The following is a 6,886-nucleotide window of genomic DNA, read 5'->3' as shown; positions in this document are numbered from 1 at the left end:
ATACCTCTGTTTTCCAACTTCAGTAATTGAGAAATATTTTATTCTAAATCAAATAAATACCCCTTGTCACACTGCAATACATTCCATCACAATCTCAAACCATATTATCGCTGCCAAACGCTTTCTCGGAATCTCTATCATGGTGTAACACTCTCGCGCTAGTCTGTCCGATTCTCTCTCTCTCTCTCTCTCTCTCTCTCTCTCTCTCTCTCTATATATATATATATATATATATATATATATATATATATATTTGTGTGTGTGTGTGTGTGTGTGTGTGTGTGTGTGTGTGTGTGTGTGTGTGTGTGTGTGTGTGCGTGTGTGTGTGTGTGTGCTGGCGCCCGCGCGGGTACGCCAGCCTCCTTGCATTTATTAAAATACTGACAAACATGCAGAAGGTAATGTGTCCCATTGGATTATTAGAAAGTTATTGCATGAAATTCTGAATATTTATAAAACAGGTCTCATTTAGTTAGCTTTCAATGTACGATAATTCGAAAATACGTCATATTACCAGTGTTATGTATATGCAAAACTTTAGCCTTATCTTTATTCGATAAAAATCTTAATTTATCTATAAATCTATATGATTCATCAATTATATACTAAGCAATAGTTGAGAGTATGTCAGTTCTAAAGATACGTACGATAACTTTTCTGTTTGCTGAGCCCCGTATTTCCTGACAGAAACGTACAGTGACGTTCAGTATGCATTTTGCTGGCACTGTGTTAACATCAATTGAACGCTAAGCTGAACCTCATTCGTGTTTACAGTAAGTGTTTTTTGCGTATATAGTCATTTAAACATCACTCAGCATTTACAAGATTTGTAAATACTTGAGCAGCAAAGCTGATAACATGGGATAAGAATTTCATGAACGATTTCATGGTATGCCTTGGTTCGAGAATGCCATATCAGATTTGGATGTCAGGCAGAGTGGTGAGCTGTTGAAGTTTAGTGTAGTTCTAAAACAGTAATAATTAGGCTGATAATGCCATTGTTTTTATGTATAATGATTATTATTTTTATTGTTATTATTATTATTATATATTATATATTATATATTATATATTATATATTATATATTATATATTATATATTATATTTTATCATCATCATCATCATTATCATTATTATCATTATTTGTTATATATAATTTTTAATATTGTTATTATTATTATTATTAGTAGTAGTAGTAGTAGTATCATTATTGTTATTGTTGTTGTTGATTTGTTACTATTGTATTATGATTATGATGATGATAATTATTATCATCATCATCATTATTATTATTGATGTTGTTGATATTGTAACTGTTACTGTGATTCTTATTCTTATTCTTATTATTATTGTTATTATCCTCTTCATCTCTGTCTCCATCGCTGCCACCGCTGCATGAAGCATCCACCCATGCGTACACACAAACACATGCTAACACAAACACATGCACACACAAACACATGCACACACAAACACATGCACACACAAACACATGCACACACAAACACATGCACACACAAACACATAAACACATGCACACACAAACACATGCACACACATACACATGCACACACAAACACATGCACACACAAGCACAGGCACACACAAGCACAGGCACACACAAGCACATGCACACACAAGCACATGCACACACAAGCACATGCACACACAAGCACATGCACACACAAGCACATGCACACTCAAACACATGCACACACAAACACATGCACACACAAACACAGGCACACACAAACACAGGCACACACAAACACAGGCACACACAAACACATGTACACACAAACACATGCACACACAAACACATGCACACACAAACACATGCACATGCACACACAAACACAGGCACACACAAACACAGGCACACACAAACACAGGCACACACAAACACATGCACACACAAACACAGGCACACACAAACACAGGCACACACAAGCACATGCACACACAAGCACATGCACACACAAGCACATGCACACACAAACACATGCACACACAAGCACAGGCACACACAAGCACAGGCACACACAAACACAGGCACACACAAATACAGGCACACACAAACACAGGCACCAAAAACACAGGCACACACAAACACAGGCACACGCAAACACAGGCACACGCAAACACAGGCACACGCAAACACAGGCACACGCAAACTCAGGCACACGCAAACACAGGCACACGCAAACACAGGCACACGCAAACACAGGCACACGCAAACACAGGCACACGCAAACACAGGCACACGCAAACACAGGCACACGCAAACACAGGCACACACAAACACAGGCACACACAAACACAGGCACACACAAACACAGGCACACGCAAACACATGCACACGCAAACACATGCACACATACACATGCACACACAAACACATGCACACACAAACACATGCACACAAAAACACATGCACACACAAACACAAGCACACACACAAACACATACACACACTCAAACACATACACACACTAAAACATATGCACACACAAACACATGCATACACAAACATATGTACATACAAACACATATAAGCACACAAGCACATGCACACACACTAACACTTGTACACACAAACACTTGTACACACAAAAACATGCATACACGAACACAGGCACACACACAAACACAGACACACAAAAACACATGCACACTATTATTGTTATTGTTGTTGTTGATTTGTTACTATTGTATTATGATTATGATGATGATAATTATTATCATCATCATCATTATTATTATTGATGTTGTTGATATTGTAACTGTTACTGTGATTCTTATTCTTATTCTTATTATTATTGTTATTATCCTCTTCATCTCTGTCTCCATCGCTGCCACCGCTGCATGAAGCATCCACCCATGCGTACACACAAACACATGCTAACACAAACACATGCACACACAAACACATGTACACACAAACACATGCACACACAAACACATGCACACACAAACACATGCACACACAAACACATAAACACATGCACACACAAACACATGCACACACATACACATGCACACACAAACACATGCACACACAAGCACAGGCACACACAAGCACAGGCACACACAAGCACATGCACACACAAGCACATGCACACACAAGCACATGCACACACAAGCACATGCACACACAAGCACATGCACACACAAGCACATGCACACTCAAACACATGCACACACAAACACATGCACACACAAACACAGGCACACACAAACACAGGCACACACAAACACATGTACACACAAACACATGCACACACAAACACATGCACACACAAACACATGCACATGCACACACAAACACAGGCACACACAAACACAGGCACACACAAACACAGGCACACACAAACACAGGCACACACAAACACAGGCACACACAAACACAGGCACACACAAGCACATGCACACACAAGCACATGCACACACAAGCACATGCACACACAAACACAGGCACACACAAGCACAGGCACACACAAGCACAGGCACACACAAACACAGGCACACACAAACACAGGCACACACAAACACAGGCACCAAAAACACAGGCACACGCAAACACAGGCACACGCAAACACAGGCACACGCAAACACAGGCACACGCAAACACAGGCACACGCAAACTCAGGCACACGCAAACTCAGGCACACGCAAACACAGGCACACGCAAACACAGGCACACGCAAACACAGGCACACGCAAACACAGGCACACGCAAACACAGGCACACGCAAACACAGGCACACGCAAACACAGGCACACACAAACACAGGCACACACAAACACAGGCACACACAAACACAGGCACACGCAAACACATGCACACGCAAACACATGCACACGCAAACACATGCACACACAAACACATGCACACACAAACACATGCACACAAAAACACATGCACACACAAACACAAGCACACACACAAACACATACACACACTCAAACACATACACACACTAAAACATATGCACACACAAACACATGCATACACAAACATATGTACATACAAACACATATAAGCACACAAGCACATGCACACACACTAACACTTGTACACACAAACACTTGTACACACAAAAACATGCATACACGAACACAGGCACACACACAAACACAGACACACAAAAACACATGCACACTATTATTGTTATTGTTGTTGTTGATTTGTTACTATTGTATTATGATTATGATGATGATAATTATTATCATCATCATCATTATTATTATTGATGTTGTTGATATTGTAACTGTTACTGTGATTCTTATTCTTATTCTTATTATTATTGTTATTATCCTCTTCATCTCTGTCTCCATCGCTGCCACCGCTGCATGAAGCATCCACCCATGCGTACACACAAACACATGCTAACACAAACACATGCACACACAAACACATGCACACACAAACACATGCACACACAAACACATGCACACACAAACACATAAACACATGCACACACAAACACATGCACACACATACACATGCACACACAAACACATGCACACACAAGCACAGGCACACACAAGCACAGGCACACACAAGCACATGCACACACAAGCACATGCACACACAAGCACATGCACACATAAGCACATGCACACACAAGCACATGCACACTCAAACACATGCACACACAAACACATGCACACACAAACACAGGCACACACAAACACAGGCACACACAAACACAGGCACACACAAACACAGGCACACACAAACACATGTACACACAAACACATGCACACACAAACACATGCACACACAAACACAGGCACCAAAAACACAGGCACACGCAAACACAGGCACACACAAACACAGGCACACACAAACACAGGCACACACAAACACATGCACACGCAAACACATGCACACGCAAACACATGCACACATACACATGCACACACAAACACATGCACACACAAACACATGCACACACAAACACATGCACACACAAACACAAGCACACACACAAACACATACACACACTCAAACACATACACACACTAAAACATATGCACACACAAACACATGCATACACAAACATATGTACATACAAACACATATAAGCACACAAGCACATGCACACACACTAACACTTGTACACACAAACACTTGTACACACAAAAACATGCATACACGAACACAGGCACACACACAAACACAGACACACAAAAACACATGCACACTCAAACATATACACACACAAACACATGCACACACAAACACATGCATACGCAAACACATGCACACTCAAACAAATGCGCACACAAACACATGCACACACAAACACATGCATATGCAAACACATGCGCACACAAACACATACATACGCAAACACGTGCACAAACGAACATATACACATGCAAAAACGCTCACGCAAACACGTGCACAAACGAACACATTCACACACAAAACTCGTGCACACACACAAACACAGCACACAAACATACACACGCACAGACACATGTATACACAATCAAATGCACACACACACACACACACACACACACACACACACACACACACACACACATGCACACATATACACACACAAACAAACGCATGCACACAAATGCACACGCACAAGCACCAGCACACGCATACGCACAAGCACACACACACACACACACACACACACACACACACACACACACATACACATACACATACACATACACATACACACATACACACATACACACATACAAACACACACACATATATACATGCATATATATCCATATGCACAAACCACAGACACACAAAAAATGAATTGCAACTATTAGTAAACGATCTGAATAGAGACAGTTTGGAAGTAGAGGTTATAGGGACCGTCCGTCAACGTGGTAGGGGTAAGGTAAAAATGGGGGGGGGGGGGGGGTAAAGCGGGGTAATTTTTTAGATACTAATTAATACAAAACTATCTTATCGATTTTCTCCAAATTTAGTTGTTTTTTTAATTTTTAGTATTCCACATCCTTTGGTACTAAATTTATGGATATTCCCTGATGGAGGGCACTGCCCCCTCAAAAAACATTTTTTCCCCACATATCTTGCGTACCATTATTGTCCCACGTTGTTGCATACTTTGCAATGAAAAAATCAGCATGAACATCGATAAAATCCACAGGTTGACGCAAGCTTTAAAAAAAAAAAAAAAAAAAAAATCGGGACAAGAATTCGAAAAAAGAAAGAAATGATAAGCTTTCAACTGATACCATCAAAATTCAAATCGAATAAGAACTGTTCTGGAATAGCGGTACGGGAAATTAGATTTTTCTATTCAAAGCTAATTTTCTGTTCATATCCTTTAAGCAGTTTTATCATAAAATCCCAGAGGTGAATTTCTGCGCTTTTCCATTAGCTTTCTAATGTTATGAACAAATCTTACATCGGATGTAAACTGTTTGAAAAATTCAGTTAGAGGAAAAGAAAGAAAAATTGTGAATATTTCTATTCATTTTCTGAATCTTTCCTTCCATGACAATTTATTATTTAATTAACTATACAACTTTACACATTTCTCTTTCAAAATGCCATTTGTTACATGAATAATTCTTGACTGGTTCCGAGTTACAATATAAACTAAAATGGTACCTCTGTATCTGCTATCCTCAACAACATGATGCATACATAAACGCAGTTTTTGTTCGACTCAGACCACTTCTTTACTTGATGTAATGACACAAACCGATTATTTATAGAGTTTATAGAAGTATTTGACATTTTATGTAAGGTTTTTAGTCTTAAAATTCTTCAGTCATTTATGTTGATTTAGATGTGGCTGTATTATTACTATAATGCGTTTTCTTGATTGTTTGGATTCCAATGAACATAACGTAAAATCTTTGCTGTGCGGA

General features: G+C 39.8%; 1 protein-coding gene across 3 annotated transcripts in view; it reads left to right on the top strand.

Moving 5' to 3' along the window:
• Positions 1-668: 668 nt before the first annotated feature.
• Positions 669-6,886, top strand: part of LOC125030945 — a 26,424-nt gene continuing 20,206 nt past the window's right edge. Inside the window, exon 1 of one of the 3 annotated variants that reach the window (XM_047621357.1) lies at positions 669-773. The gene's annotated coding sequence lies outside the window, so the exon portion shown is untranslated. The remainder of the gene's footprint in view (positions 774-6,886) is intronic. The other 2 variants (XM_047621367.1, XM_047621374.1) reach the window with 2 other exon arrangements.

The sequence above is a fragment of the Penaeus chinensis genome, chromosome 2 (genome assembly GCF_019202785.1).
Source record: "Penaeus chinensis breed Huanghai No. 1 chromosome 2, ASM1920278v2, whole genome shotgun sequence".
Classification (NCBI taxonomy): Eukaryota; Metazoa; Arthropoda; class Malacostraca; order Decapoda; family Penaeidae; genus Penaeus; species Penaeus chinensis.
The sequence above is the reverse complement of the archived record's forward strand: the minus strand, read 5'-3'. Positions and strand labels throughout refer to the sequence as shown.